The sequence below is a fragment of the Capricornis sumatraensis genome, chromosome 7 (genome assembly GCF_032405125.1).
Source record: "Capricornis sumatraensis isolate serow.1 chromosome 7, serow.2, whole genome shotgun sequence".
In the NCBI taxonomy this organism is placed as follows: Eukaryota; Metazoa; Chordata; class Mammalia; order Artiodactyla; family Bovidae; genus Capricornis; species Capricornis sumatraensis.
In genome coordinates this window covers 90,821,164-90,843,395 of record NC_091075.1, presented here as the reverse complement: position 1 = coordinate 90,843,395, position 22,232 = coordinate 90,821,164, and the positions used below count along the sequence as shown (strand labels likewise).

General features: G+C 34.4%; 1 protein-coding gene across 3 annotated transcripts in view; it reads left to right on the top strand.

Moving 5' to 3' along the window:
* The window catches only part of ANKRD17 (ankyrin repeat domain 17), a 168,661-nt gene that overhangs the window by 1,361 nt on the left and 145,068 nt on the right, over positions 1–22,232 (top strand). The window lies entirely within an intron of this gene.

Genomic DNA, 22,232 nt, shown 5'->3' with positions numbered 1-22,232 from the left:
AAGGCATTTAACCAAAAGCTCAGTAAAACGTACCATACTGAGAACAAGCCAAGAATTGGCCTTCCTAGTTAGCAGGTCTTTTGTAACTCTCTTGTCTGCTTCCTGAAATGGAAGCTAGAAAATCTCGATCTGAAGAAAGAAGTTGTAACTTAAGGCAACAGAAGGAAAACCGCTTTTTAAAGGCTGATTATAAATTTAGTTATAAGAGAGAACAACTAAATTATATGAAAGTACCACTTGCCATTTATTCTTTTCCACAAACACAGCTTATTTTGATACAAGGCTGGGTTTTTTGAAAATTGCATTATTGGAACTTGGGTTCCCTAATTTCAAATAAAGAAATAATCTTTTGAAGAATTTGAGACTTGTCTATTAGTAGAAGACCAGATTCTCTTTTACCTCAAACTGAATTTATATCTGAGGAGATGCAATCGTTGAAGTATGCATACCAAAAAAATGGACACTTGCTACCATTTCATTTAGCCTACTGAATTCTAAGGGTAGGTTTGTACTGATAGATTTTGTATCAACCTAGTTGAATGTTGAGAATAGTGTGTAGCTCAACTTGCATATGATCCTTATTTCCAATAAAATGTTATGGTAGGTGGAACTCTTCAATTGCATTATTTTTACAGAGATGAGAAAACATTTTAGAAATAATCTCATCCAGCCTTCTTATTTTAAAAATGAGGATAACGTTGTTGTTGTTGTTTTTTAGAGGCAACTGACAGTGGTGATAGCAACAAAAGTGGAAATCAAAGTTTTGTGATGATTCAGACCAGTATACTTTTCATGACAGTTTAGTCCCTGTATCCCCCTCCTGACCTCTTTCAAAAAATAGGCAATCTGTTGCAAGCTAACACAGTCAAACAGCTTTTCAAAATACCCATGTTTTATTAAAATTTTAAATTCTCTAACAAAATGTCAGGCTCTGGTTTGGAACTTAATATCAAGTTGAGTGCAGTACTTACTGAAATATTATTCTTTAAACTTCACATATCTAGATAGTTCTGTCCATTGGAATTTGGCTTAATAAGCAAAACTTAGTAATTCATTAAATCATGTAGAATAGGCTCAAGTTTATATGGGTGTGTTAGTTTTGTAAGTTGGGTTTGGTTTTCCTTGGAAGATAGTGATATATGCTGACTGATCAGTAAGAGAAGTGTTTTCTTTATTTTTAATATGCTTTATTCTGTATTCTGTCCAGCAGTATAAACAATGGGTTTGTCATTTGTTATGGAGATGAGTCAGGAAAAATAAGTGGAAGAAAGCACAACTATTAAAAATAAATCTATATAGGTACATGATGAAGGATAAGCAGACAGAAGTACAGTATGTCTCTGCACCTGCCTCCATCCTTGATTAGGTTTATTTATCTGTACACTATAAGCTAAATGGATGAGTTGCGCAGTGTTTTTTGTTTCACTACCATTTTATTGACATGTCAGCAGAACTTTAACTACAAAGTGAGGAAATCTTATGGCTAATAGTTGTACTTAAGTCCTTTCTCTAATTCATCCTGTTATTTGCTACACGATGAAAAATATGGATTGCATCTTTGAGATTATCCTTCAGATACAAATCATCGAAAGGTTATAGTTTTGGGGTTATTTAACCTGAAAAAGTAGAGGATAATATAACAAAAAATATCTATGTTTACTTTGATGAAATGCTAGCTGGATATTTTGTATATTTGCTGAAAGAGGGAACATTGGAAGGAAAGGAGATTCAATTTAAATAAAAGCTTTATTTGAATGTTATAAGAAGAATCTAACTTTTTCTAAATGCTAGTGTAGGTTATTGAGAATTGGATTTTCTCTTCAGTGTTTCAGAATAGGATAACCATGTTGTAGATAATTTGTGCAACTTCAGATATTCCTTTACCCACTTCCCCAATCTGATGCAAAATCTTAGATCAAAAATTGAAAATTATAGTAATTCTCTCAGCTTTCAGTGAGTGACTGACCAATATGGAAAATAGATGGAAATGTATTTCCTAACATAAAAACTCTGATGCACTTCTTTACTGACTAGTGGATTAAATTAATTAAATAGTTTAACTTGAATAGTATAAGAAAAAAATACTGAAATTGCAGGAGTTGATAACTCCATTTCAGAAACAACATTACATTCTGTTGAACCTATTTTTAAATGTAATTGAATGGCATCAGTGTTTGCTAAAGCAGAATTCAAAAGGGAAAAAGCTTGCTATTAAAGGTAGAACTCGTGTTCAAAAGTAACATTTTTGTTAAAGATGCATAAAATTTAATACATTAGGAGTTGATCAGAATTCCATCTATATTTGGTAGGTAATTTGAGGTTTTAAATTTAAGTAACAAACCTAGTGAAGCTATTTCATACAAAGGGAGCCCAGTAAATAAGTTAGGACTTACTTATTCATTCACTTTTGAAAGGATTTGCAAGGCCAGGGAGCATCTGTTTATAGACAGACATCAAAGACGTAGGGTTGTTTCAGAAGTAGATTACGTTTCCTCAAGTTCAATTCCAAATCTTTTTTTTTTTTTTATTAGTTGTGTCTTAGAAAAATGCCAAGTTCCTCTGTTGTTATGGTAGAATCCCAGATTAGCCCAGAGAAGCTTATCTGTTGCCCTATTTCACCTCTTAATTGACGAAGCAGTATTTGTAAATAAGATGGTAAGATCTTTGAGACAGTAATTCTGTCATAATTAATCTTGTATCCTATTCTGCTTGAGCATAGTACTTAATAAAAATTTTTTCAGTGAATAACTAATAACTAAGGAAGATCCAGAATTCATTTAGGAAACCAGGAATAGGTATAGAGTTCCTTCCTTCTTGGATCCATGGCTGTCCAATAACTGAAATTTGGATTTTAACATCGTTCAATTACTTAATTACTTCTCTTAGTAATGGTGATCTCATAGGTATTAAGGGAAAGTCATTTAAATCAATACATTGATTGTTGATTGCCTGATAAGTACCTAAAGATAGATTTGTATTTATCAAATCGAGTACCTTAGATATATTTACATTTTGAAAGCATAATATAAACTATTATTCAGTACCAGTCTAACGTAATGGTTAAGGGCAGGAATGGAGCTTGAATTCATACCCTTGATCCATCACACACATTTGTAATCTTGGGCAAGTTACCTAATGTCACTCTGGTTTCCTCATATTTAAATGATGATAAAAGTAGATTCTACCTTATAGCATTGTTTTGAGAATTAAATGAGTGAATTTAGTTTTCATATATTCCCATTTTCACCGTAATGCTATGATGTCATCATATTTGTTTCATTATTCATAAATGTTTGTAGTTTCTATTATATAGGAGGAATTTTGCTGTATTAAGTAAGTAACAGTGAACAAAACTATTTTAAGACACAGTGATTTAAAATGCACCAATGATTAAATACAAGTTTGAGGAAGTATGAGAGTGAAAGCAAATGGTTAAATGTATATCCTGAATAAAGTATGAGAGGTATACAAATGTTGGGAAGGGATATTCATCATATTCATTTAAAATGCAAAGATACAGAGTTAGAAGGGTTTTAGGTAACTTCATCAGGGCCACATAGCTGATAAGTGGCAAAGTGGAACTTAACCTTTGATTCAAAGCCTGCCTATTCATTCATATATTCACATGCTCTGTTATGCTGTATGATGTTGAGTACAACTTTATCTGATTTTGACATATCACGTAAAGTTAAAATAAATTCAGATGACATAGGGGAGGATACTTTTTGGTAGTAGGGTGGTCACTGAAGACAAATTAGCTACCCTGAACATTGCTTTTCTTGTTCTATAAAGTTGGTGGGTTGGGAGAAGAAATACAGAGATCACAGATAAGTATATTCACGTTTTTACCATTTAGAATTAGCAGTTAACATAATGAAGCTTTATAGTGAAAACCACCTCCTCTACTGGCAATCTTTTGCTTCTCCCTGCCTTTTAAGACTTAAGCATTTCAAGGATATCTTTATTAAGCTAAGAAAAAAAAATCCTTTTAAATAGGAGATGTTAAGTTGGGGTCTGGATAAGCTGAGAATACCCTGGAGTTAAATAAACCCAAGATTTTGTTGAAGGTGCTTATATATATATATATATTTTTTTTTTTTTTTTTCTTTTCTTTTCTTCCCTTCACCTATAGTATGTGTGTAAAACTTCCATTAGATACCATATTCAGAGAAGTATTTGACTTCCCTCCCTCCTACCTTGTTAATTTGAAACATTCTCACTGCAGTGGTTGTAGGAAATCAGGCAAGCGTTTATATGGATTGTTTAGAATTGGGAAACTTGTTTCTAAGTTAATGTGGTAATGAAGAAGGCATATTTGTGTTGTGAAGTAGGAGATCCAAGATTTATTTGTTTTTTCTGGTTAATTGACACTATGCCTACTCTCCTCTTAAATCCTTATATTTTGCCTTTTAATTGATGAAACGCTTTTATCTAGTTTGCTGTGTTCTGTCAGATCTGAAGACAGAAGCCCTTGTCTTATGCATCTCTATACCTCTACTGTATTCTACCGTGCTATTCCATGTGTGTTATATATATAATAAGGCTTAGCATCTTACCTTTGTCAGGTTTTGGTGAAGTTGGATCTCTGAAGTAAAAATAGTTTGTAAATATATCTTCTTTAGTCACTTACTCTGGAAATATTTGGGACCTCAGATCTTAAGTCTTAAGGTTATAGAACTTGGTTGCAACTATTTATGGTGGACCCTGTCAGATGCTTTTATTAGATTATAATTATTCAGTTTAGTCCTGTCATTAACCTCACCAACTTAATTGGAGTTAGTATTTTAAAATTTTCAATGTGAAATAATCATCAAAGCAGTATGTTCTGACTCCCAGAAATTCGCTGGACTATTCGCTAGTCTGCTTCTGCTACTGACATACAAAGTAAACCATCTGTTGACTAGCAGGTCAGTTTTCAGGCCCTTGAAACAGTGCGTTTGCACTCTGACTGTAGTTTTTTCTGCATTTTTGTAAGGATAATTTAGTGGGTTAGGAAATGTGGATGTAATGAGCTTCCTTGTAATTTTTCCATACTTTATTATAGATGAGAAGGAATTTTCCCTTCATAATGATATGTGAATTACTGCCTACTGATACTACTCATATTTTTGTTAGGACCGATAGGGGGCACCAACATCCATGGTAGCCTACGGCAAATCTGACTTCTTTCAGCTTTCACCTTTTGAAAAAGCAAGTCATTAGGAAATAGAAGGTGGTAGGTAAATATGAATACTCCTTCTAGTCCCTGGAACCTTACTTCCCTGGAACCTTACCTTTATGGTAGAGTTGTACATATCCAATTGCCACACAGAAGCAAAATACCCTTTCTGACTTAGTGTTTTTACTTCTTAACTTTTTTTTTCTTTTGTCTTTAGAAACTATTTTTATCCAGTCAAAGTGGAAGTGGAATTGTGGAGCATTATAGGTATTATTTTATCATGATTTGTAATTTGGGGTTTTAATTATTGAAAGGGGACATGCTGGAAAATTTATCTTCCCCAAAAATACTGTGAAAAAATCAATATAGACCTAATTGTTGAAAGCATAACTTCGGTTGACTTCTGTCATAAACATTATCATAAACTCATAAACATTATCTTTTTAGAGTTGGTTTTTAAGTTTATTTCAGGGTGAAACTAGAGATAAAAGCAGGTCAAGTAGGAAAAAATGTAAAGATCATGGTACTTTACGGTTTCTTTCTAGAGCCGATATTATTGTTTTTATAAATAACTTTGATATATAATAAAGTCTCAAAGTATACAGATAATGTTGAATTGTGCTGGTGGAAATGGACAACAAGATTATTGAGAATAGATTGAAAAGGTTAAATAGGGTTATATGAGTCGGCTAAAAAATGAGCTTTTTTGATTAAATGGTCTGAAACAAAGCCTGCTTTTTCAGTAAAACTGCAGCATAATGTTGAACAAGATTAAGGTTTTGGAGATAACCAAAGTCATAATTCTTATTTTAAATAATGATAAGGTACAACTGCACAAAATAGGTTATATGTATTTCTGTCTGCTGTACCATGAAAATGAAATGATGACCAAAACTAGGGAAGTTCTAGAGCGAGAGCTGAAAAATGATTGGATAGGGATGGATTGCATGACCAAGGAGGACTGCAGATTATACAGTTACATTCTCATTACTCTTGTTACTTAAAGTTTCAATTAACCAGTAACTCACATAGAGTCACACAGTGAAGAAAATGTGAGGTGTATTAGATAGTGTTAGTTCAATTTTGAAAATAAGTAAACTCATTACTTGAGATTATTTGAAAGTATAGACTAAACGTGGCAAATATATGAAACTAGTTTCTAGCTATGCATCTCTAGCAGGGCATATTCTCCTCTCAAGCTATCATTTACTCTCATTTAATCTTTCATTTTTTTAATCCTCCCTGCCCCCAATAAAAAAAGAACAGAACAGAAAAGAAAATAAGAAAAGTGAAGAAATAAAGACCTATCCTAAAATTAATTCTTGGTCTGGTTTTTCCTTGTGAATTGTTTTTCAATTAAAGAACCTTTGAGTGAAAAATATTTCAGAGAGATCTGTAGAAAAATTGGTCTTGTCAGTTTTGAATTTGAAATAAAAAAATATTAACATGAAGTTCTATTCCTTTTCTTCTTTCTTATTGCCCTAAACCTGAAACCTGAGAAGAAAAGGAAATCTTATGTTTGTGTTATACCAGGTCTATTTCCAATTCTGTCTTTGACCCCAATATTGTCTTTTTCCTTCTCTGTGCCACGTTTCCCTCTTGTTTTTTATATGAAGTTAATAACAAAACTAGTCCTGTTGCAAAGCCTCTAGTGTAGTTCTTTCTGGTGTGAGATTCAGTATAGGAGTTAATTCTTTTACTTGCCGAACATTTATTGTGTATCTACTATGTGTGGCTGTTTTTAGTCTATATTGTAATAATCTCAATCATTTCTTTCTCAGTAAATATGAAAGAGTTAGCCATATTTAAAAATCATAGCTGTATGCATTATAGTTAGTAAAACTTTTAAACTTGCATACGTGAAAACTTAGCACAGTGTTGGAATTGTGTTTTTTATGATTTTCAGAAGGTAGGTATTGCTATTAGTATATTTTTCTAAGTTTTTTTTAAGATTCATTATATAGACCTAGCATAACTACTTAGGGATTATGAGGATTTTGAAAACACTGAGACATTATTCCCAGCTTCATGAAATTTAAATCTCATTGAGACAAAATTAATAACAATTAAAAACTGTGAGGATGTTTTTAATCCTGTGTAATTACCTGGAAGTCTAACATTTTTCATTGTATCTGTTTGCTTTTAGAATTGGTCTCATTATAGAGATTGTTCTGTTTTTGCATACCAGTGGGGTGGACTCTACATCTTTTAGGAATGTCTCTTAGAATACTCACTATTTCTTAGTATTATGCTTTTTTTTTTTAACAATGAGATCTATATGTGACTTTTTTAAGAGTGTCCTAGACTACCAAATTACACCAAAGAATCATCCATTCTAATTTGACCTTGAAGATTTTGTAAGAAAAGAGGTAGCTATACTAGTATGCTTATGGTTGCTGCAGGTAGAGATGTGTAAAAATATGAAAAATTGAATTACAGGACAGTGCAGAGTGTAACGTTAAATATCTTTTAAGTTAGATTTTAAATGCAGTGTTTATATAATTGTTTTAATTCATTTCCTAAGTCGTGTCCAATTCTGCAGCCCTATCGACTGCAGCATGCCAGACTCCTCTGTTCCCCACTGTCTCCTGGAGTTTACTCAGATTCATGTCCATTGAGTCACTGATGCTTTGAGTTCCTATAATTAAGTATACATATTTGTAGAAACTTACACATATTTGTTGAAAGTTTGGCAAATCAAAGAAATCTGAGAAATACAAAAAATCATTTATAATCCTCTTTCCAGAATTAATCATTATTATTTGAAATCATCTTTGCATTCTTTTTCCTTCATATATATTAATCAAATTATCATATAAAGCAGAGCTGTCACTTACACATTTTGTCTTTTGTGTTTCATTTGTGATCATTCTTAGAATATATCAGTTAAGGAGATGTTTTCATATAATGATTACATACTTATTTAGCTGTAAGAACTAGTGATACATGGGGTAAAAAAAAAAAAAGAGTCTTCTAATACATAAAGGTTTTATCCAAGGCTTAGAGTAAACACTGCTAGTTTGGTGTATGTCAAATGTTTTAGTTTCTTTCTTGGTGAGAGTAAGTGAATGAGAGAGAAGGGGTGAATGTGGGTATGTCTGTGTTGAGGGGTATGTCTGAGAGTATATTAAGAATTGATTTGTTCTCATTTGCTTATGAATGTTTCGTAGTATGATGTTCGTAATTTATTTGATCTTTTATGTTGGTAGACATTTAGACTGTTTCAGTACATGGCAATACATATACATTGTTGAAGCGAACATCCTGTTATCATTATTTTTGAGTACAAAAGTATTTCTTTGGAATGGATTCCTGGACATGGAATTTGAGGGCGAGAAGTTATTCACATACTACATTTGATAAAATTTCTCATTTTACTTCTTTCAAAAATGTGTAAGAATGATATTGGATTTGATTGTCTTAGTTTTTAAAATCTGTTTAATAAAAATTAGTGTTTTGGTTTTGTCTTCATTTTCTTTATTGACATTGGGAAAATTTTCATGGTTATATTTTATTTGGATTCATTTTGAAATTTTCCTCTTTTATCGTTATTATTCTACTAGAGTTTTTTTTTTTTTTCTTCCCTGTAGTGGAATGTGGTTGTATTTATATTTATGGCTATTAATCCTTCATGGTGTAATTTATTACACATATTCTCTATCAGTTTACAGTATTTCTACAATGTAGAAAATTTTTTCTGTTTTTGTAATAAGTTCTAGAGATATGACTTCTAGAGACCTTCTTTACTCCAGTATTTAAACAAAATTTCTTAAATAGTTTCTTTTGATATTTCTGATTTTTTTCCCCCAAAGATACATGGATATTGTTTTTGGACATAGTATTTAATTGTTTCACTAGCATTTGACCCTGTTGACCAATCCTCGGCTCTTAAAAAGTACTGTTCTCTTTGCTTGTGTAATACCACCCTCTCCTGTTTTTACATGACTAGCTGGTTATTTTGGTCTTATTGCTTCCTCCTCCCTTCTTCATTGTATATCCTTTGGTTATTTGGTACCACATTGCTCTTCCTGGACCTTTTTCATCTTGTATCTGCTCCCTTTTTAGGTGTTTTTATCTCATTTTGTGTCTTTATATATGCAGTTGGTAATGACTCAAGTTTATGTCTCTGATTTAAACCTTCTTGAGTACCAGACTGAAACTTCTGACCACTTAACAGTTGTACAAACCTTTCTTCCAATGCACAGTTTTCCTTCTCAAGAGAATCTGTCCAGAGTCCTAGCTGGAAACTACGTATAGGTCAGTGTAGGATATCTGCATAATGCTTTTCTCTTTAATTCAGTCCAGTTGTCTGTAAAATAAACATTATCTGTCCTTCTTTTGCTCAGCCCATTCTATAGTGGTGAGTAGGAACAGGATAATCATAATAGCTTCTTTGGAGAAGAAAAGAATAGGTAGACCACAGTCATTGGTCCATAGTAATAATGAAATCCTTCTGGACAGGAGAAGACTGCCCTGGCAGCTATGTAAAATCCTTGATTAAATTCTTGGTTTTGCTCTATAGGACGAATGCCTTTTTGACTATTGTGTGTATCCTTGGCTTTGTTCTTAGGTGATTCTTCCTTGTTATCTTCCTTTGCCACATCTGAAGTAGTAGGTATTTGAGAGAGTGACATTCCTAAGATTGCAAAGTTTTATAGCACCATACCAGTTGGCATACATTTAGAGGCTGCAGGGTTACTTAAAGTTCAGTTATAGAGTTTTATAGGCCAGTAATGTGGTTTGATGGTAAAACTCAAACATTTATTTAATTGATTTCTAAGTCAGCACCATGTGATACTAACTACAGCAGAATATCTCTTTTTGTTATATTTTTTGAAATCAGCTATTCTCTCCTCTCTACTTGACTTTTTCCTTTCTCCCTGTGTTAGCTGGCTTCGTTGAGAGCATCTGAAGTGTTCAGCTCAGGTGACATATCAGTCAGAGTTTAACCAGAGAGGCAGAATGAGTAGATTTATATATGTTAGATAGGTAGATAGGTAGGTATTAAGAGCTTACAAGGAATTGGCTTACACAATTCTGAGGGCTGGCTAACAAATATGAAATTTGTAAGGTAAGGAGTTTGTTAAGAGCTCACCCAAGCTGGAACCCACGGGCATATGCTGCAGCTAAAAAGGAATATCCAGCAAAGGGATACCAGTTATAGACTCAATATTTGGAGTCACACTCATCAGGAGGAACCCAATCTTTTACAAGCTCATCTGACTAACTCAGACTCAGTAAAGGTGATCACTCAGGCTTAAAAAAATCAACTTATTAGAGACTTTAACTATATCTGCAAATCCCCCCATGCAATCCCAAAGAGCAGTGCCTAGACTAGTGTTTGAATAACTGAGAGAAAGTATTTACAAAATAACTGTTGCCCTTCTTTCCTCTTAGTTTTCCCTAACCAACTTGACACATCAAAAATCATCATAGGTGGGAAAGCAACACTCTTTACCTGATCTTTGCTATATCTGACAAAGAATCTTGGAGGTCACAAAGTTAACTCGTGGTATTTGGAATGTCAAGACACTTGCCTTTCCCAAACGCAAGAGACCTCCAGATTACTGGGCTCTTACAGGGTAGAGTTTGCTACTGAGAGATCTTCTCTCAGTGGCACTATTTTTATATCTGTCTCTGCTTACAAACTGCTTAAACTCATAGGTGAGTTGCTGTTTCTAGTCATTCATTAAACAGCTAACACATCAGTGTTTTTAGTTTTTCTAACTGCTTTTCTTATAGCCCCATACCTGATAGTTAGGTGATTTGACCTACTCATTACTGCAGGCAAGAGTTTTACAAAATGGTTTTGCTTCTGCATAACAGAGGCTGCTAGGTTCCCAGCCTGAAATATGCTTCCTTGCCACCTGTTCTTCTAAGCCTTATCAGAGTTTTAGGAATTTATTATCATAGCATTCCACTTCTAAATTTTTGATTAGTTACAGTATAGGATAGCTTATTTGAACAAAGAGACTCCAAAATACATGAAGTTCAAGCAAGGTAGATTACGTGATAACCTGGGGATGTCACTATCTTCAGGTCATTTTGTGTATCTTAAGTTTCTGATCTTTTGTTACACCATCATTTAACCTGTGCTGTCTAGTATGGTAGTGACTAGCCACATATGGCTAGTGAGTGCTTGAAATGTAGCTACTACAACTGAGGGTCTGGATTTTTAATCTTATTTAATTAAATAAGCGTTTGTGGCTACCATATTGGAGAATGAAGGTCTAGAATGTTTCTGTCATCACAGAAAGTTTTATTGAACAGCTCTGCCTTAGAGTGGTAACTTCATCTACAAGGTCTGATCATTGGCTTACCAGCATTATGTTCATGTTTCATCCTATTATTATCTGAATTATATTTCCTCAAAATTCATTCTGAAACCCTAACCCCCAGTATCTCAGGATATGGTTATGTGTAAGAATATGAGTTTAAAAAGGTAATTAAAGTTAAGTCAGGTCATGTGGATGTTCTCTAATACAGTCTGACAGGCATCCTTATAAGAAGAACTGTGGACATAAAAAGAGACACCAGGGATGTGTGCATGCAGAGAAAAGGCCATGCGAGGATACAGTAAGATGGCCGTCTCTAAGCTAAGGAGAGAGGCCTTAGAGGCCTACTGACACCTTGATCTTGGACTTCTAGTTTTAATAACTGTGAGAAAATAAACTGCTGTTGTTTAAGCCACCCAGTCTATATATTTTGTAAGGCAGCCCTAGCAAACTAACACATGAGAAATAAATAGAAAAATGAGCACAGATAACTTCCTTTTGAGGAATTGTCCAAGAAATTGCAAACATAACTTCATGTTATATCCTATTGGCCAGAACTTAATTATACATCTATACCTAAGACCTAGCTCTTGCTCTGTGCCCATTATACCCAGATATAACTTGTAGGAGAAGTGTTTTACTAAAAGAAAAAAGGGACTGTGGATATTGAAGATAATTAACGTCTTATACCAGTATAATTTTAGGATTACATTGTTCTTATGACTAGCAATATAAGAAAAAAAGTCACTCCTGGTTCCTGAAATAATCTTTTTGGCCTTGCTTGGGTCACATGTCCATCCCTGAACCAGCAACTTCAACTATGGAAGAAGATTTTTGTTCAGACCTCGATCATGTCTTTTCCACTCCATCTAAGATGTAGACTAGGAGAGGTTGTTCCCACTTGAACCTCATGAAATGGTTTCCCAAAGTGACTGTTTCTGTTGCCAAAAAGATGATGTAGGAGAATGGGAAGGGAAAGGGTATTGGACATAAGACCTCCAAATTATACCTTGAAACTTCCTACCTCACTCCACCTTTGCTGCCATTACCTTGGCACTTGCTATTTTCTTACTTAGACTTCATATAGCAGCTTCCTAATTTGATCTTGCTCTCTTCTCTTGTCTACCATATTCCACTTATTATTCATGCAACATTTAGGCTAGTCTTTCTGAAATGTAAATTATTATTTGACTTCTCATTGCTCTTAAAGCCCAAACTTCTAAGTTGGCTGTAAGGTTTTGTATGCCTCCTCCTTGTTGTTCTAGCCTCATTTTGTAACACTTTCAGTGCATTCTAATCACACTGACCTTTTTCTTAGAACATGTGGACTTTCGCACTGGGGTCTATTTACTTTCTTTCCAGCATGGTCTTCACTTGACCCTTCATTTCTTCTCATCTTTTAGGTTTCACCTTATATATCCTACTCTGTACAGGATTGTTTGCAGGAACTTTTCTCCCCGACTTTTTTCCACCTTTCCTTTCAGTTTTTCGCATGTACCTGGGTTGATTTAACTGGGGTGAGAAATAGACAGCTCTGTTGCTCTTTGACAAAGCTTTATTAGTATTAAATACTTCAGTGGATTCCCTCTGGTTTCTTACCACTTTAAAAGGAATTTGTGGGTAGTAAGAGCGGGGGAGTTTGAGTGTTTTAACATCCCCAAATTCCTAACAGCTATTTGTTTTATTCGTATGTCCATATCAATTTTAGCTGTTAGGTTGCACCTTTTGAAATTGTTTTTTGTACATCACAAGTCATCAAAAATATGATTTCTGTGGTTCAGCCTAATGTGTTAACATGTCTTAGAGGCAATTCTTCCGTATTGCTCTTCAAGAATTTGGGATATTGTGTGTTTAACTTGTCAGGTGGCTTTTGTAAATTGTCATTAAATATGCCTATTGAGATTTTGATTGAAATACATTGAAATTTGGATTAATTTGAGGAGAGATAGATGTATAGTATGAAACATTCCTATCTTAGAAATATAGCATGCCTGTATTTTTCAGGTCCTTTGTCTATCTTTAATAAAATTTTACAGTTTTCGTGTAAGTTTTACACATTTGTTGTGGAGTTTATTCCGAATTATTTATAGTTCTTATTGCTGTCTTGAATGGTATTTTTTCTTCTGTTATGCTTTCTAATTTAGTTATTTTTGGAGTCTAGGAACATATTGATTTTGATATTTTGATCTTTGTGTATATGGCCACTAAACTTAATTCTTCTAAGTCAGTTTTTTGTTTGTTTTTTGACTAAAATGCTGTATTGAGTACAGTAATGATTGTCTTCTCTTTTTTAGTATGTACATCTGTGGTTTTTCTTTTCTTATTGCATCAGTTTTGAACACATCCAAAATGCTGAATAAAAGTAATATAGGCTATCTTTATCCTTCCCTTGTGGGAGTGGTGTTTGGTCTCCAAGTATAATCCTTTATTAATTTTGGCTTCCTAGGTGGTGCTAGTGGTAAAGAATCCTCCTGCCAGGAGGATGCAGGACACATGGGTTCGATCCCTGAGTCAGGAAGATCCCCTGAAGTAGGAAATGGCAACCCTCTCCAGTATTCATGCCTGGAAAATTTCACGGACAGAGGAGCCTGGTAGGCTACAGTCCATGAGCCGTAAAGAGTTGGGCACAACTGAGTGACTGAGCATGCATGCACGCATACACATACTCCATTCTTCATGAGCTTCCCTGGTGGTTCAGACAGTAAAGTATCTGCGTGCAATTCAGGAGACCTGGGTTCAATCTCTGAGTCAGAATGATCCCCTGGAGAAGAAAGGCTGAACACTGAAGTATTCTTGCCTGGAGAATTCCATGCACAGAGAAGCTGAGAAGCCTGGTGGGCTACAGTCCATGGTGTTGCAAAGAGTCAGACACAACGGAGCAGCTAACACTTTCACTTTATCAATTTAGTATATCTCTTTCTCTTACCCTACTAAATAGTATCAGAAAAGGTATACTGAATTTTATCAAATGCTTTTTTGGCATCTATTGAAAAGATAATTCTTTCTTTCTTCCCCTTCCCAAGCTATTCATATAGTGAATTGCAATAATAAATTTTACTAATATTAAACTGTGTTTGAAATACTTATTATGTTGTAGTTTTAACATTCTGTTGGGTTTGATTTTATTAACATTTTAATTTGTATTTTCTGTGGAGATTATTCATTTCATATTAGAGTTTTAAACTTATTGGGAGAAACTATAAGTTCAGTCTTACATCAGTCTTACACAATTTGTGCTTTACAGATTTAATTTATATGTAGCCTTTTTCCTTTTAACCTTATATGTTTTATTTTCAACTGTTTTGCCATTGAACTGCTAGAAGTTTGATCAAGTGCTTTATTTGATCTCTTTATAGTTAAGTAATTGTTTAGTGGGTTAAGTAATTTAGTGTGTACTTCTTAATTTTTTATAATTAAAATAATTGTGGCTACCAATGCAACATAAAATTTATTATTTTAGCCATTTACGTGTACAGCTAAGTAATGTTACGTGCGTTCACATTGTTGTGTAGTAGATCTGCCGAACTTTTTCATCTTGTAAAAGTGAAATTCTATACTCACTGGACAACAGTTTTCTATTTCCCTTTTCTCCAGTACCTGGCAGCCAATGTTCTACTTTCTGTTTCTATGATTTTGACTAGATACTTCATATAAGTAGAATCATATGGTACTTGTTTTTTTGTGACTGGCTTATTTCATTTAGCTTAAGATTCATCCATGTTATATCATGTGACAGTATTTCCTTCCTTTCTGGGACTAAATATTCCATTGTATATATCTACATTTTGTTTTATCCATTCATCCATTGATGGACATTTGAGTTGCTTCTACCTCTTGGCTATTGAGCCTCTTAATTTTACATTTAATTCATGTAATTCGAATTTATATTGACTTTGGAGGAAGATAGGAACTTAGTCTTACATTTCCAAATAGTTAATCAGTTGATTTAGCTATTTCGTCATCTGTCATTTCATATATTTAAATAATAGAACGATAGACTGGATTATACCTGCTCAGTACGTACATCTTTATATGTATTACATTTGTATAAGCTTAAGGTCCTTAAAATTAGTTGTTAGCACTAAGCAGTTTCTTGTACTTTTTAATAAGTAGCTAACATCCATAGGATATTTTGCACTTTACTTAGTGGTCTTTTTAAATCCATGTGTGTGTATAAGTATGTATGTATATTTTTCTTCTGTAAGCCTGTAAGCAGGCTTGGCTTCTTTCTTCCTTTCTTCTCTCCCTCTCGTCCAAATTTCTGCTGAAGAAGTAAAGGTCCTTTCAGCACCAGCATCTATGTTGTTGTTTAGTTGCTAAGTCGTGTCCGACTCTTTATGACTCCATGGACCACTGAGCTGCCAGGGAAGCTTGCAGCATCCATGTGTGCTGTGCTTGTTTGACTTTTTGCAACCCCAGGGCGTTTTGCCCACCAGGCTTCTCTGTCCATGGGGATTCTCCAGGCAAGAATACTGGAGTGAGTTGCCATGCCTTCCTCCAGGGGATCGTCCCAACCCAGGGATCGAACCCAGGTCTCCTGCATTGCAGGTGGATTCTTTACCATCTGAGCCACCAGGGAAGCCCAAGAATACTGGTGTGTAGCCTATTCCTTCTCCAGGGGATCTTCCTGACCCAGTAATCGAATTGGAGTCTCCTGCATTACAGCTGTATTCTTTACCAGCTGAGCTACCAGGGAAGCACACCGGATCTATACCATGTTCTTATTGATTTGTGATGTTGCTAGTCGTAACTATGCTGCTTTTGGACTTGAACACCTCCATACACTTTTAGGGAAGGATCAAGAAACTATAGATGTGTTTTAGTTCTTTTGCATTATCATTCTAGTGTTCTTTAGTTTTGTTTCAATATTTTAAAAATATATTTCAAATAAGCCACGAATAATTTAATACTTATGCATTTGCTATTTAGGAAATGCCAAAATAGAAGAACTGCTATATGACCTGAGATAGACAAGTCTTAATTGTACTGAATCCTTTAAATTAAACCTTGGCTGAAGTATGCAGCCAAGTTGCTAAAACTGTGACTGATGTTTATTTTGTTTGTTTAATGTTAGTGGAATCTTAAAGGGAGATTGCATCATCTTTTTTTTCATCTTTTTTATTTTTTTTAATTGAAGTATAATTGCCTAACACTGCTATGTCAGTTTCTACTGTACAGTAGAGTGAATCAGCTATATGTATGGATACATCGCTTTTTTTTTGTTTTCTCTTCCCCAATCCCCCTTTTTTTGGATTTCTTTCCCATTTAGGTCACTACAGAGCCCTGAGTATACATTATCTTCTTTCTGTTTTTATTAAGTCATGTAGTAAATATAAATTATAAACATTTAAACAGTAGAGGAAAATAAAGTATGAGTCAAAGCTCCCTTCTTCTATAGGCCAAGGTATAGATTTTAGTCGCCAAGTCACGTCTGACTCTTTTGCAACCCCATGGCCTGTAGCCCACCAGGCTCCTCCGTCCATGAGATTTCGCAGGCAAGAATACTGGAGTCAGTTGCCATTTCCTTCACCAGGGGATCTTCCTGATGGGTGAATTCTTTACCATTGAGCCACCAGGGAAGCCCCCAAGGTATAAATTTTAAGTGTATACATTTCATGGCTTCCTATGTATTTGCACATATATGTCTGCACATGTATCTGTGTAAGCAAATTTTTGTTTTATATAAAGGGGGTCATTATATAGATAGTCTGAAATTTTCTTTTTAAAATTAATAATCTTATCATAGACTCTTCCCATGTAAATGCACATATTGATTATCTTATTCTTCTTAATGGCTGTGGAATGTTCCCTTGTCAGGTATCATGACTTCCATGATTTTGTTGAGTGTTTATAGTTAGTATTTTGGTTTTGTCCAGTGTTCTTCCATTACAAATAATACTGCAGTGGATTCTTTTTGATATGTATCTCTGTGTGTGTATGTTTGTATTTTAGGATATATTTAAGTGGTGAAAGTGCTAGACCAAAGGTACATGGGTCTGTTTCTGTAACTCACATTACATTATGTGAATGAGCTCTGTATTTTTTAAACTACAGTGCTTTTTCAGTGGTTTAGTATGTTTTAGAATGTGCTATGTCATATGTCAGGTTTTAAGCCCCGTTAATATCTAGTCTCTGTGGATGTCACTCTCCGTTAACTGTTTTATCCATTAAGAGACAGATGAAACATCACCTCTTTCCTGAAAGTATTCATAACACTTAGCACATTGGGTAATTATAACCCCAATAACTAATATTTTAATGAGTGCTTACTATATACTATAATTATGTAGTGTCTTATTTAATCCTCACAACTCTAAGAGGTAGATAATACTATTATCCACAGTTTGTAGTTGAAAAAAAATCAAGGAAAAGAATAACTTGCTCAAGGTCACAGTAAATGATGGAAATAGAATATAAACATGAGCAGTCTCACATCAAAGTCTGCTTTTTTTTAACTGGTATAGTTCACTGGTTCCCTTCTGTTCCCTGATCTCCCTAATAATTGGCTCAAGAGATATTTGGTATAAATTATAGAACTGACTAGCTCATTTTATCTTGTATTTAGGTCTTATTTACAGATCTGTGTGAATGACGTCTTTTTCTAATTTATGACATACCTCTGGGTCATTATACATAAGTAGTAACAGTTCTGGTACCTTTAAGAGTTGGTTAGAACACCAGATTATAGAACTGCACCCCACCTCCTTAAAAAAAAAGACTTTATTGGAGTGTAGTTAATGTTGCTCTGTTCTGTTACATTTTGTTATTTCCCTGAGTCCATCTTTAGCAAAATTCATGTGATCTTGAGATGGATTTCATAGATTGTGAGTGAATAGTATACTACTCTGTACCTTTTCTGGAACATCAAATCAAAATATACAACTTGTAGATAAGTTAAGATGTGAAGTGAGAAGTACCCTGTCTTAGACTTACCACATGTCTTAATTCATGCTGTCAAGTAAGTGTGATAGGCAAGCTGAATCTCAGAGCCTCACATAAAAGGGACATCATACCTTCTTTTGGGTGGGGAGTCAGATGAGATCATTGTGTCAAAACATTTGTGAACTATAACAGTCTCCATAAATACTAGTTCTTGAAACTGAAGTTTGAGGAATAATGGAGAGCATTGTGAATTGGGTTACTGTTTAATAGTATGTTTTGCTATTTTTAAAAAGTACAATTTAAAATCTAATTAAAAAAATTTTGACTCTCTTATTTTCTTTCCTAACTCCATTTAATTGGATTATTTTATTAATTCATAGATTGCCAGTAAAACTCTTTGGCTGTAGTTGTGCATGTGGATTGATTTATTTTATGTAAAGTGAGTGTTAGCATAGGAAGTGGGATTCTTTAGTGAAGTGTTAGTCACTCAGTCATGTCCTGTTCTTTGTGACCCCATGGACTGTAGCCTGCCAGGCTCCTCTGTCCATAGAATTCTCCAGGCAAGAATACTGGAGTTGGTTCCCATTCTCTTCTCCAATTCTGTAGTGAAGATTTTACAAATAATAGTTGTATGGGTTAGATGATCTTTTAGGATTATATTCAGAATTCATTAGATCTTTAGTGCTTAAATAGAATATATTCTTCAGTTCCTCCAGAATGTAAATTTTTTTAGTGCTTAACCATTCTGTTAATAAAGAGGGAGAGATAAGAGTAATGGGAAATGCAGCATCCTTTTCTTGTTCTTACCTGCTTTTCTGGGAATGATGAAGCAAACCATATTTCGATGACTTCTCTGCTGTAAGCTTAGCAGGTGATTCAGTGGTTCTAGATAAAATGGCAAAGGATAAAGCAAAAATCTGACTATACTGTTTTCTTAAATCTCAGAATCTTTAAAGCATAGCCCTAACTTGTTTTGTGGATTGGTCTTTCATTTGTACCTTTCCTGCTTTGCTTTTCTTACTCTGCCCAGCATTACCATCTCCCAGTCTGAGATCCTCTCCACTGTTTGACCAGCTTTCTGGCTACAACCCAAACTCTGATATTGAATTCTCTTAGTCAGAACCTAGTTCTGGAATATATTTTAAGTTGTTAATGTGTCTTAGGTATGTGGGAAGTCTTTCCATATGTAGAAGTTCTTACCTACTTTAGCCTTATCACCAGATTCTCTTACTATCTTGTATCCCAAGACATAAAAAACATGGGCTTGGTATTGCAGCTTTTTGTCTTCCATGCATGAGAAACTTCATTTTGTTTCCCACAGAGCTCAGAAGAACAGAATAGCAAGAGGACCCATTCATTTGAGTCTTGAATGTTAAGATTCATAAATCTTAATCAAATACTAAGGTCTCCTGACCTCACTTCTAGAAGCAGAAGTTTCCCTAAAAATATTAATTGAAGGGTATTGCAGTTTCATTAAATCCTAGACATGTGAATACCTGACAATTTCTGTGCCAAACATAATATTACATTCCATTATGAAATAACCCATTGCCTTTTATTTTCCATATTTCTCCTGGGAGGGGGGCATTGTATAGAAAGATTTAATTCAAGGTGGGAAACTTACTTTTGTATCCTGCTTTAATACTATGTGACTTTGGGAAAGTTACTACTTAACTTCCTTTTGTTCATCCATATTGGAACTAATAATTTTTTCTAAAGAATGGAGATAATGTAAACATCTAGTACACTGTTTTATGTATTGGAGGTATTCATTACTTGGAGTTTTTGTATTTAACTGTTAAGTGTAATATTTGAATGAAGTTCTCATTGTTCTTTTACAATCGGGAGCGGTTTTCTTTACCTTTTATAGCTCCTGGATTTTAGTTAGATTCTCATGAAAACTGTGGACCTATGCCCCCTCACATGTACTGAAATATATTCATACAATATTTTGGAGATTTTTCAGTAGGATAAACTTTTGAGGCATAGGTCTTTGAACCTTGGATTATTTATATTAGCTGAAGAGTACCAGATTTCATCTTTCATCCATTGAGATCAATGACCTTCTGTGCTTTTGATCATCTCTGAAATTAAAAAGTAAACAACTCCTTCCATACCTCTCCCCAAATAATCATGTCAAAGATAAATAATTTTTCTTCCAGAAATTGACACTATATAACCTTTCAAAGGATTTTCTTTGGGGATATAATAGATTAGAACATTTTAAATCACTACCAAAAATTTTCCTTCCTTGTTCTTTTTGAAATCATTGGAATCTTAACTCAGGGGAAAAACTTGTTGAGAGATAACTGGTTTTTGTATCTGCCTTTTTTCCCCCTATAGGTATGACAGATGTCTTAGAGAATGATAAGATGTACTTAATATTTATAGCTATTTCCTCATTCTATGTTTAAAGCCAAACTGTAAATTTTAATTTGACTTCTTCTGGCTTATTTTACAGTTTTTGTCTTTTCTCTTAAATATCGTGCATTGATTGCATTCCTTTAGCTTTCTTTGTTCCCAGCATCCCACTTAGGTTATTTAAAGATTGAACTAAACCACGGTTTTGAAAAGCAAGAAACAGATGTTATTACATTGATCAAACTACCTTAAAGAGGAGCAGAAGGACCTCAGTAGCTCTTTTAACTTGGTGTGTGCTCAGATGTGTGTGGGGAAGAAGATCCAACTTTAGACATAGATAAATCCAGATTTGAATAATATTATCAGTACTGGTTTTCTCACAACATTTTTAGTCTCCCTTTTCTTCTTGAATTAATTTTATTTTCAGCTAGGCAAAGATGGCTGCCAAAGGAGAGGGGGCTGGGATATTCTAGCCAGTGGTGGCTGGGAAGACTCACCTCTACCCAAATCACATTGAATATTTTCCCCACAGACATGAGGGATTATGTTACTAGAAAAGTGGGCCGGGGATAAAGCATGTTGAATAGTAAAATTACAGTTCACAGTCCACTACAGGTACCATCAGAGGACCAGAAATTTTGAAGAAGATAGAAAGTTCACGGGATCGCATTGACAGCAAAATCTCAAAGGAAACTGGAACTCAAGATATCAGAGGTAAGCTCAGGTTTTCCTAGGGGAACCTTGGAAAGGCTCCAGGCTTGGAGTCAACAAGTACAGAGAACAGTAGTAATTGGGTAATAATCAGGAATTTTTTAAAGAGTTACTTTCCAGAGTGCTGGGTTAGTTGGACCTCCATCCTCCTCTTCCTCCAGTCTAAACAGCTCTGGTGGCAGTGGTGCCTGCCCTCAGGCCTAAAGTCTAAGAACTGTTCTCTTTTAAGAAAGTAAGACTAACAGTTCAGTAGGACATCTGAGATCTTGGAATCTGAGAGAGTAGCAGAGGCACTGAAGCTTGCTTCTTCAGAGAAAAGCACTTTTGGTGGATCCTAGCAAGCTTGACTTCTTGTTTAGGTACCTTTCTGGGGTGCCTGCTTATCTGTATGCCCTGATTACTTAAATAGTATCACACTCCCATTTAAGTGAGACACCATTTGCAAAAACAAGTCTGAACAACATCAGAGAAAGCCAAAAGTAATCTTTTATAAGCCAATATAAACAAACAATTGAGGAGAATCAAGACGGAAGACGATTAAGAGGAATGAACACCTGACCTCAGATAAAATTCCGAAGAAAACTTCAAAGAAAAAAAAATGTAATACATATTTTACTAAGATTTAAGAACATGTTGCAATGATTAATCAGAGTTTCACTGAAAAAGTGACAGAGAACCAGAAAAGATTTTGAAAATTACAATGATAAATGTTAATGAGTGGGTTAAATAACAATTTAGCATTAATCAAGACTGAGTTATTGATTTTGCACTAAAGACGAAGAACTCTAGATATGAAGCAAAAGGAAAAAAGATCTGGAAAAATGGAGAGGTGTGGAAAATATATC